Source organism: Alligator mississippiensis, chromosome 4 (genome assembly GCF_030867095.1).
Source record: "Alligator mississippiensis isolate rAllMis1 chromosome 4, rAllMis1, whole genome shotgun sequence".
Taxonomy (NCBI): Eukaryota; Metazoa; Chordata; order Crocodylia; family Alligatoridae; genus Alligator; species Alligator mississippiensis.
Genome location: NC_081827.1, coordinates 184,004,717 through 184,017,081, shown reverse-complemented (window position 1 = coordinate 184,017,081; position 12,365 = coordinate 184,004,717).

Here is a 12,365-nt window from a genome sequence, read left to right as displayed (position 1 = left end):
AGTGATGCCTTCTGAAAGACTGCTCTACATAATTTGGGCAGTTCAGCATTCTCCCTTGAAACCCTGCAGTAATAGCTAATCAGGCCTAATGCTTGAAAGGTTAGTGTGCTGATGTGAACAATTATGTGAGCATTACAGTGGAACACAGAGGCCATAACCCAGATCAGGGCCCTACTGTACTAGGTTTCCATGTGTCAAGATACAGTCCCTGATGCAAGATACAGTCCCTGCCACAGAGATCTTCTAATCTAAATAGTCAAGGCAGAAGGGAAGTACTCTTGTCCCCATTTTACATGTGGGAATCTGAAGCACAGCAAGCTTCCTTAGGATTATACTGGTTTAAAACACTGCCAGTCTGATCTGGTATTGCTTTGCAATTACATTGCCCTAGTGTAAATAACTGAACACATGCTGCACAGCAGTGGAGAATCAGGCCCTTTGACTTTACAACCAGCAGGATCAGACCCCCACATTATAGTGTAAGTTTGTTGTGGGGGGCTTCTCCTTCTGCTTGTGGCTTTAGTTTCTCTTGTTGGCTAAGAGGGAAGAATTTGAGCTGAACTGAATGTGAAGCACCAGAGCAGAGAACTTTAAAAAAGTAGAGGCCCATCTGTGTCATTTCCATATGAACTGCAAGGGTTTCCATTGTGTGTGATGGAATTAAAAGCCGCTTTCACATCTTTAGCTGCCAAGCATCTGTCTGGGCTCTCTATTTGAATGACTGTGGCTAGATGGCCGAGTAGAATAACAAATGGCTCTGTCCTAGCTTTCTACCTGTTGCTCAGTCCACCCTTCCTCTCTGCCCTGCTGTTAAGCACAGCTGGAAAAAAAGTCATTTCCTACTTGCTGCAACCCTCATGCTCCTTGGTACCACGTACCCTTTCCAGTCAGGGTGTCCCCTCTGGGTTCAAATGGAAGCCCTGGATGCATTCTAGTGACACTGGGCAACTGTAAATGGGAGACATCCCAAAAACCTCTCCAGGATGTCTCACTGCCACTGAGAGTTCACGTTCAAGTTATCTCCATTACGAAGCAGAATATTGAGGTGGTTTGGAATGTGTGTGTGCAAGTGTCATTGTAGTACAGGGAACAGGCCATGAAGAAGATCTTCCTGGCCTGGGCCCTCTGGATGAAGGAGGGGGAGCAGTGGTCTACTTACTTTAGCAGGTTGAAAAAAAACCCAGAGGAATGCCATGACTAGCTTGGTAATTGGAGCAGGGGTGGAGCACCAGTCAAACAAGGGGTATGCTGGAAACAACCGCAGAGCTCTACACTGTTGTTGCTTAAAGGACCCAGAAGCCATGCAGGAATGCCTGCAGGAGGTCACTTGGGTCCTCTAGAAGGACAAGAGCCAGAAGCTGGCAGAGGACTGAACACTGAGGGAGATGAGGAAAACTCTCTGCAGTTTCAAGATGGCCTGCCCAGGAGTTTTGTGTTGCTTTTTGGGTCCAGGACCAGGTGGGCCTGGATCTGCTGGCAGTCTATAGAGACCATGTATAGGAGGGCCACTTGGGGGGGTGGGGATGGAGGAGGGCCTCATAACCCTTCTTTATAAGAAGGAGGTGAAGGGGGATTTGAAAAACTGGAGACCCAGAATGCTCCTGAACTTTGACTCCAAGCTGTTGGCCAAAGTCTTGGCCAAGCATTTTAAGTCTGTTATAGGTGCAGCGATCCACGAGCACCAGTTGCATGAGGTGCCAGGGTGACAGATCCACAAAGCCCTGCTACAACTGCAAGACATGGTACAGTACCAATGGCAGAGGGGGCTGAATACCACCATGCTGAACCTCAGCCTAGAGAAGGCCTATGACTAAGTGTCCCACTGGTTCCTATTCAAGACACTAAAAAAGATGCCCTGCCCCTCCCCATGCCCCCCCACCGGCCCCCCGTGCCACCTTCATCACTTAGATAAAGACACTGTACACTGACATGAGCAGCAGGGTACTGGTAAACAGGTTCCTGGCAGCCCCAATCGTGGTAGAGTTGGGTATTCAGCAGGGCTGCCCACTCTCCCCAATCTGCGTGATGGAGCCACTAGGCCAGCAGCTGAGGTGGGACACTGGAAGCAGTGGAACAGAGATTCCCGGGAGTAACCAGGAAGAAACAAGGGTCCTGGCCTATATGGACAACCTAAATGTCACACGCAATAAAGAGACAAGTGGTTGGTTGAAAAAAAATGTTACAACACACCCAGGTATACAGAGTGGTGACAAGGACCAAGCTCAATGTGAACAAGAGCACCTGCCTGGCATCAGGTGACCTGTTACACCAGGTGTAACAGGGGTGCACCTGTTACCAGGAGCACCCCTCCCAGAGCAAGTCAGCTATAGAATTCAGAGAGCCATATGTGTCTTACTCTGGAGCTCCAGATGGGAGAAGGTTGCAAGGACCACATTATATAAAACAAAATGGACTGGGGGCAAAGGAATGCCAGATGTTCGCTCTTCCTCTGGGCCAAGTGCACAAGCCTGATCTGCAAACTGGTGACTGGGCCAGAATCCAAAACAGGCTGCTTTTTAAGATACTTTGCAGGGTGCCTGCTGTGATACTGTTGGGTATGCATACTGCCCAATTGAAGCCTGTGGACCATGGAGTTGCCATGGTTCTACAAGGTCCTGAAACACTTCTGGATTAAATATGATCTGCACAATGAGACCCCTGCAACCTTGATGAACCACCGTAAGATTCAGGAAGTGGTAAGGGCAAGAGACAGTTTTTTGACCATGGACTTACTATCCAACAACTGCTGCCTGGCTGTGTGGGAGTAAATTTTCCATAAGGACCTACAGAAGGAGCATAGGGATTTGAATTGGCAAGTAGCCCACCAGGCATTCCCTGTGCGGGCATGAAAAAACAGAGAAGGGCAGAGAGGCCCATCAAACTGCTGCAGGCAAACCTGGCAGTGGAAGGCAGAAAAAATTGACCACTTGCTCTGGTACTGCCTGTCTGCCAGAGAGGTGTGGAGGAAAGTAATCATACTCCTCCTGTTGATAATAGGGGTCAAGACCCTGACCAAAGAGGTGGTGCTGTTAGGTCACTTGACCAAGCATCAAGGAACTCCAATAGCCTGCTAAGACTGTTTCATTTCCTGCTTCAGAAATACTCTGCGGAAGACCAGGAACCTGCTCATAAACAGGCACACGAACCTCTCAGTTGAGGACTGCATCAAAATTGAGCTGAGATGCAGGGGTATTACAGAAAGACAGTTGAAGAAGACGGGAAGGAGATGGCAGATACCATATGGAAGAGAAAAGGGTGGCACAGACTGTTCAGAGGCGGGACCACCACCAAAGAGAACGATGATGATGATTTCTGAGACGATGACAGTGATGATCACTTTTACAATGACAAATGAAAGGACTGGGGAAACAGGCAGGGAATTGGGAGGGGGAGCACTGAGGTGGTCCTCTGCACGAATTGTGATGGTTAGATGATGGTGACAGACAGATGATGACGTGGACATGTGGGCGCATGGGTATGCCATGCAGTTATTGCAACAGGAATGAGAATGGTGTAACTGTAAAGATGTGGTTTGGACTGTTGAGTGAACCATATGGGTCATGAGATGGATTCATAGGTGTTGTTTTGTTTTTATTTTGGGGGGGGGGGGTTTGGAAAAAAATATCAGATAAGAATTAGCTTCTCTTGTATTTTAGGACATGTGCAGAGGAATTCTCTCTTGCTCTGGACAATGTAGACACTGTCACTGTACAGTCCATACTTACTCACTTCCTTGGCTGTGGCTTTATTGTTCAGCAGCAATATTACACTGGTATCTTCACCAGGGTAGCTCTTCCTAAGGTGTCCCTAGAGCAATCTCTCTGCCCCAGCCTCACATTTGGTGTCACCAACTCTTTTAATTCACAAGTCTTACAATAGGCGGTGTTTTCCTTTAAACCATAGTTGTTCGGACATTGCTGGAGAATCTCTGTTTTTTTGTATAAAGACAGGTTTCGAGCCCTCAAGATAGCAAATAAAATTTGAAAACGCTGATTCAATATGCTCTAAATGCTCAGAAACCAGCAGGCAAATCAAATGACCCATCTGTTTTAAATAAGACATTAAAGCTGGTCACATGGGTTAAGGCAGGGGCTGGCAATGTTTTTGGCCAGAGTGCCTCAAACACCTATAACCTCAGCTTGCAAAATGTTGGCGTGCCAGGGGCAGACAGAGGGGGAACTGCAGGGGCCCAATCCTTGTTGTGAGAGTGCAGCCTTGGCCCCTTCCCCACTGTCTGCCCTGAGGCTTGTGCGCCAAGTAAAATGCCTTCATGTGCCATGCTGTGGCACCCATGCTGGGGGTTGCCTACCCCTGGGTTAGGGGTGGTAACTTGTGATTTTTGAATGCTTGGGGTTGACAGTGTACCCATTCACTGCACCCATAGAGTTTGTTTGGTCTCTCCTAGACTTTTACACTGCACTGGTATTTCCACTTTGCTGAAGGCCATTTCTTGCCTTGTGGATCTCTCCTGCTTACAGTCAGCTCTGGAGAATCCTCCGACTCAGCCCAAGGACCACGTTCCATCCCTGCTACATCCCACAACCCCACCGCTAGGTATTCCACCAGTTCATTCCACTCCCTGCCCCTTTCTCCAGATTCCTCCAATTCTTGTTCATTCCCCTGTTTATTAGTCCACCCCAACATGGGCTCCTTCATACACATGCACACACATTGTGCACTACATGGACCAATTGCTATAGGTCATTTGAGAACCTTACTGGTACAGGATACAGTGGTGTGGCTATGTTGACATGCCATTTGTATGGCACACATCATAGTTATGGTCCACTGGACCTGTTTGTCTTGACTCAGCAGGGATTCCAAAGCCATTGCCAAGAAGCAAGCCCCATCCACTCACCTTAACTTTCACGTGCAGTTTTAAGATGATTGGCTTGTCCAAAGCCAGTGGCAGTAGCTCATCATGGCAGGCAGGATGGTTGCTTTGCACATTGCATTGTGCCCTATCCTGGTTGGCCCTGACTGTTGGCAGCCAGGACTGCACAGCTACAGTGCCAACAGGGAGCCAGGTGGGGGGATGGATGCGGAGGGGGAGGGAGGGTGGCGTGGAAGAGTCTGTGTGTTATATGGCTCAGCCTGGCTGCAGTAAAGAGGAGTAGCACAGGGTGCAGCTCTCCCTCCTCAGTCTCCCAGAGGCAGCCAGTGGGCCAGATAGTATCAGTTGTTGGGTTGGATATGGCTCATGAGCCATATTTTACACCCCTGTTCTAGGCCCTGGATAAGTCACATCCTGGCTGCTTTAGAAACCACTCATTTCTTTGTTGTGCTACTAAAAGCTGAGGCATTGGAGCTGATGCAGACTTGGAGGGGTATTGTAGAATGGGATGCTCAGGGCGGGGCCTTTTTGCCACTGGATCTTGCTTGGTCCATAAAAACTTAGCTTTGGTAGGTTTTGCAATATGATGGTATAGGGTGGTGGAAAAGTAAGACTGAGCATACTGTCACAGGATATGTGTAGGTGGCAGGATTTCATTCTCTTTTGAAACAACATACAGGATCCTGAAAATTATATGATAATAATACAAAAGGATGATTTAGACAATTCATTGGAAGCAGCGTTTCAATGAGGGGACTGCCTGAACTGAATACACTTTGAGTAAAGACTTCAGGGCTTTACCCATGCCTAATAGCCAGGAACTGCAGAAAAAATCGATACACTGGAAACAAAATTGTTGATCATGTTACCATTTGCCCATGTGCAGCATTTGTTTGAAGGCAATGCATAGCTGTGGAAAGCATAATGAAGTAATTAATTGTACAGAAGGTTATGTTGTACCTGCGCGCATATCCTGGGCTGATGCTGCAACCTCTTGCTTGTGAGAGTAATTATGCTGAAGTCAATGAGATAGCTCACAAGAGTAGGAGCTACTGGTCTCAGTCTGAAGATTTTTTTTTTTTAACCCATGTATTTTTACCCAAGTATTGATCCCTTGGGTTTCCTTATCATGAATCAAAGTGGTTGGGCTTGATTCTCATCTCTTTTGCTCCCAGCTGCACACCTGTGGAACTACTCTGACTCTCTGGCACTGCCTCCAGGCTATGGTTGATGGTTGGGGATTGTTCAGTTTATCACTGTATGTGCGACTGTCCAAAGAATGATAGGGTCCCGTGGGTAAACAGATTGGCTCTGGATTTGCTTTCAGCTTAAAGAAGAAAGGAAAACAAACGTTGCCTTGTTGAGGGAGGAAAAGAAGTTCAGAGAAACAGTCAGCCCTGCTCAGAGAAACCAGCCCCTTAGGGCCATGCAGTAATCCTGGACGGGAGTTTGATCTTTCACTTGTACTGCATGTTGCTCAGCGGAACAGGCAGTCCTAGAAAAAAGCAGGGAGGAGTGAGAGGACAGTTTGTGACAGTTCTGTCAATGTAGTCTCCCTTTTTTTCATCAAAACTTTGCATTTTGACAAATGTTCAAAACATGCCAGCTGGCTCTAGTCAAATAATTAAAAACTTCATTTAAAAGAACCCATTTTGGGGATGCCCCAAATGTTGCATTTGAGAGCTGTCGAAACAAAACATTTCATCCAGAGCTCATTGCACAAGCCATTTGGATATTTTCAAAATGTTCCCTCCCACTTTTTCCAACCAAATCCATTTGTTGAATTTGTCTCAAATGTATTAATAATTCTGCTCCCACCCCGCAACTGCAGTTTTTCAACAGATTTGTTCTTTGGGGTGGGGGAAGGCTTTGTTCTATTCACTTGGAGTCTTTGGCTAGGTAGTGTCCAGGGCTATGTTTGGCACCATGTCTAGTTTTGGTAGGCTGCATTAGCATTTTTTGGGGAGCTCATACCAGGGAGTGGGTGGAAGTGGTGGATTCTCCCCTCTCTATTTCTACCCACCTATCACTTCCTTCGTGAACTCTTTCCCCTGTGGTTATAATGAGAAGCTGAGCTATCGCTCTTCCATCATCCCTGCCCCTTGGCCCTATTCAGGGACTGAAGAGCATCATACAGAGTCGAGAACTCATTCTGTCTATCAAAGTCACACTATTCAGCTCAAAGCCCTCAGAGATTTTCCTAGACTCAGAAGTTTCCTGCCATTTCTCATCTTAAATCTGTTTATTGAAGCTGTTCTTCAATCATGACACTTTTTCATACACTATATATATGCCGATGCTCTCTTTCATAGCAAGATGTGTCAGGCCTTCAGATTTATGCAAGCACTGTGAGTTGCTCGGCTCAAACTGGCTTTGAGACTGGATTTTTGTACAGTTAATAAGGACTTGTTTACACATGAAGGTTAAGGAGGGTTTCAGTTTAAAGGAAAGGAACAATTCAAGATTTATTCCAAGTGTAGTTGTTCTTATTACAGCATGGTACCTTTTTCTCACCTTAGTTTTATCTGCTTTCAAAGTAGATTGAGTTAAACCAGAACAAGACACTTTTATTCTAGATTAAGAGCAGCCACACATTAAATTAATTCAAAACTGTTCATCTGGAATAGTTAAAACAGCCTAATCAATATGGAATAACTCCATGTGTTAACAAGCCCTTAGGAATAGCATTGGGGGGAAAATAAGCAATGTTCCTTTCTCATTACAGCTGCACACACAATATTCTCCTCACGTCTTTTCTTGCCCTGGCTAAACAATTTGGGATCCTTGGAAACCAGCAGTTTTTGCATATTTCCTGATGAAAAAAATGCAGTGAGATGAACTTGGAAGCTATTCAAATTTGGATTTATGTCATGTGTCACTTTTGGTGTAACAGCCTGATAACATCCAGGGATTTTCCGATGAGAGACATTACAGCTTTCTGGGCACCATATTGGAAAGGTGGCAGGGCATAAGAGATATGGCTAAGTGACACTTTCTGTTGAGCATGGGAGACCAAAATAAAACACAAGAGACTGAGCAGGGAAATGGTCTTTTGTTTAAAATGTTGGTTAAGGTTTTTGGAGATAGGGGCTCAGTGCCTGGCTCTGCTGCAAACTTTGTATGGTCTTGGGTAAGCCATTTAATTTCTCTGCTATGGCTATTCTGTTCTGCATGATAGGGGAGGCTAGGGATAAAGGAGCTCAGTCTAATGTCTAGAGCCAGAGCCAGGGACCCTGGTGAGTGGTCAAAAACCAAATGTATGACAAATGCCAAATTCAGGAGCAAAGGTGAGAAGCTGATCTAGTCTCTTTCTATGACCAGGTTACGAAATGCCTGGACACAGGAGGAGGGGTGGATGTCGTATACTTAGACTTCAGGAAGGCCTTCGATACGGTATCCCACCCCATACTGGTGAACAAGTTAAGAGGCTGTGACTTGGATGACTACACAGTCCGGTGGGTGGCGAATTGGCTAGAGGGTCGCACCCAGAGAGTCGTGGTGGATGGGTCGGTCTCGACCTGGAAGGGTGTGGGCAGTGGGGTCCCGCAGGGCTCGGTCCTTGGACCGATACTCTTTAATGTCTTCATCAGTGACTTGGATGAAGGAGTCAAATGTACTCTGTCCAAGTTTGCAGATGACACAAAGCTATGGGGAGAAATGGACACGCCGGAGGGCAGGGAACAGCTGCAAGCAGACCTGGACAGGTTGGACAAGTGGGCAGAAAACAACAGGATGCAGTTCAACAAGGAGAAATGCAAAGTGCTGCACCTAGGGAGGAAAAATGTCCAGCACACCTACAGCCTAGGGAATGACCTGCTGGGTGGCACAGAGGTGGAAAGGGATCTTGGAGTCCTAGCGGACTCCAAGATGAACATGAGCCGGCAGTGTGATGAAGCCATCAGAAAAGCCAATGGCACTTTATCGTGCATCAGCAGATGCATGACGAATAGGTCCAAGGAGGTGATACTTCCCCTCTATAGGGCGCTGGTCAGACCGCAGTTGGAGTACTGCGTGCAATTCTGGGCGCCACACTTCAAGAAGGATGCGGATAACCTGGAGAGGGTCCAGAGAAGGGCAACTCATATGGTCAAGGGCCTGCAGACCAAGCCCTACGAGGAGAGACTAGAGAAACTGGACCTTTTCAGCCTCCGCAAGAGAAGGTTGAGAGGCGACCTTGTGGCTGCCTATAAGTTCATCACGGGGGCACAGAAGGGAATTGGTGAGGATTTATTCACCAAGGCGCCCCCGGGGGTTACAAGAAACAATGGCCACAAGCTAGCAGAGAGCAGATTTAGGTTGGACATTAGGAAGAACTTCTTCACAGTTCGAGTGGCCAAGGTCTGGAACAGGCTCCCAAGGGAGGTGGTGCTCTCCCCTACCCTGGGGGTCTTCAAGAGGAGGTTAGATGAGTATCTAGCTGGGGTCATCTAGACCCAGCACTCTTTCCTGCTTATGCAGGGGGTCGGACTCGATGATCTATTGAGGTCCCTTCCGACCCTAACATCTATGAATCTAGTATCCCAGACCAAGAGGTTGACAGTCAAGAAGACCTCAAGCCAAGGGGTCAGGAGCCAGAGTCAGGATGCTGAATCTAGGAATTAAAAGGCAAGGACCACGAACCTGGGAAACGTTACAGCAGCAGGACACAAGGCTGGGAGGTGTGCACAGGCCAGGGGCTTCTCGCAGCCTGAAAACTTGGTGTGTTGTGTAGCAAAGGGTGCACAGCGCCCTTAAATGAGGAACTGGAGCCAGCCAGGTGGCTGAGCAAGAGCTGTCTTGGAGCCCAGCTGAGATAGTTTAGCTCACTTGGTTGGGGAGCAGAGATTTACACTCTTACACTCTATAGGTTTTTAATACTGGACACATCCCAGTGTTACCGGAGCGTCTGCCAGTAGAGCCCTGAACAGTGAGACTAACAGCTGTCAGATTTATCCCATTCTCTTTCTCATCATTTCTCTGGAGGGGAACTGTGGGTTCAATGCAGTGTTTTGGTCAGTTGGATTATGGCTTTAATGTGCATGCTCTTACATGTTCCTCTCAGAGAAGGCAGGTCAGAGCTGTTCACCTTGCCCTTAGGAGCAGAGGAAGATCCTGTTACTCATCTTGACCCAAGCAGCTAGTTTGAATCCAGGGCTTTGTAGATCATACTAGTTAGGAAGAGAAATAGAAGATGGAATCAGTATTTCTTTGCAAAGAAAAGTACCAAGTCCTGTTTTCCTGAATGCCTTTTCTCTGTATCACATTACCCATGATTTTGTGGCTATGTTTTGTCTCAGTTGTATTTTTCTGCTTCTCAATCTGAGTTTGAACTGCCTTTCTCTCTTGCTCTCGCCCACACCCACGCACATGCCTGCCCAAAAAATCCACTGATCCCTCCACCCGCATATTTCAGATTTTTCAGGAACTCTGCTGTGTTTGTGCTTTGGGTTTGGTGACTGCTTTTATTTTAGCTCTTAGCTCCCCCAAAAGAGCTTACCAGCCTCTTACAGTTATCTTGGATGAAGGGTGGCAGTTCCACCCACCAGTTTCAGTAAGAGTTACCCAGCCTCTAGCAGCCCTTACTGCTTAGTTCCTGTGAGAGGTAGTTTCACAGTCTGGGGCCAGCTGGCAAGGAAGCTTTGTCTCCCATACAGATGGTCTTTACTCTTATAGCAGACAGTTCTGTTGGGTCTGAAAGGTGCCTGAAGGCAGAGCTGTTCTGGCTCTGTAAGTGATTCTCTCAATATGCTGAGTCCAGCCCATGGATAAAAAGCAAAGCCTTGGTCTTAAATCAGTTTTTTATTGGAAGTCTGTATAGAAGGAGAAAAGCAGAGCACAACCTTTGTCACTGAGAACATTGCATACTAATTTAGGTTTCCTAAGGACTTCCTGCCCAAGTGTGTCACATTGCTATAAACCAGGGTTGTCAAACATACAGCCCACGGTCAATATCCAGTTACATGGAGTCCCTTCATCTGGCCTCTGGTGCTGCCTTTGGGTCTCACAGTTGACCCACAAGCTACATACAGCACACATTGGACTGGTCCCACATGCAGATCCTGGGACATGAAGTGCCCATTCCAGCAGGCCTGGGACCCACACTGCACACAGCACCCACTCTGGCTGAGCCAGGACCCATGCTGTATGTGACACCCACCCTGGACTTCCCAGGGAAGGTGCTGCTTTCAGCATGGGTCCTGGGCTGCCTAAAGTGAGTGCTGCATGTACTGGATTTTGTATGTTGTGGGTGGGGAGGTGTCTATGGGTTGGATCTGCACCACTTTTCTGGTCTGAGGGGCCAGATAAGTTTGACCCCTCCTGTCATTAACCTCCCAAAAGCCCATGTCATAGTCTTCCAAGATCAGGTGGGATCTCCAAACCAGCTAAGAGATGGAGATAGGGCCAGGTACTTGTGCCAAGTTGGAAATATACATTCACTGCAGCTTTCTAGTGTCTTCCTTTACTAATCTAGTCTGGAGTTTAAAGAGCTGATCCTTGGATTGGGATGCCCTGCCTCCTACCAACCAGCCAACAGATAGTTGCTCCTTCTTGATTTCTAGATTGGCTTTCAAGCTACTGAATGCAAACCTTTTGATTACAAGACTCAGAAAGTACACTATCAGGCAGATAGCAGTGATAGTCTCTTCTGTATTAATAACCAGCCAGGTTTTTTCCAAATGGTCTCACATAGAGGGCACAATGTTATGTCCCATAACCGCTGAAATCTTTTGTTTTGCTCAACCTGCCCCATCCCTGCCTGGGCAGTATTTCATATGACATATTGAACATGCTGTCATGTTGCTGTTTCAGAGCAAATGTGTTTCCAGCATCTGTCAGAAATGTAGTGCAAACAGCAAGATTAGTTTAAATAATGCATAAAAAGGGCCCGGTGGCAACATCCTTGCTCAACAGTGCTGGCTGGAAGAATCAGACAGGAAAACAATGCTGCAGACAGAAAGGATCTGTGAAGGACCCTTGGAGTCAATGTTCATCCACAGACAATTTATAATGAGTTCTGATGCTACTGAAATCCCTGGCAAAACTCTTATTAGCTCCTATGGGACTTAGATTTGGCCTACATAACTGTCAGTGAAACCTACCTAGCAAAGGAACCTAATCCATTTCAGTTAGGCTGCCTGCTCCATTGCACCACAATGTTTGTAGTAACAGAAAGTGTTTTCCCCCACTAGGTACCTTGTAGGAGGAACATGCACTGTAGTGGGGTCTAGGAGGCTATGAGATCCAATTGCAGACTCACTAACTCCTGTCCAAATGTCCATGACTGTTGTAGACCTTATTATTGATCAGGCCTCATGCCATAGTCCTAGCAAGCTCAGGTGATGAAACCTCTCTCATTTAGGTTGCATAAGACCATTTTGGGCACAGCTGGGATCAACCCTTTGGCAGACCAGAGTTCAATCACTCAGCAACACTGCCTTTCCCAAACATAGTTCATATGCATTAGTTGTCACAGCAAGCACTGAAAGTCAGGGACATCCCCATGGTATCTCTGTGACTTCTATCCTTCATATGCAACAGCAAAAGTCACTTA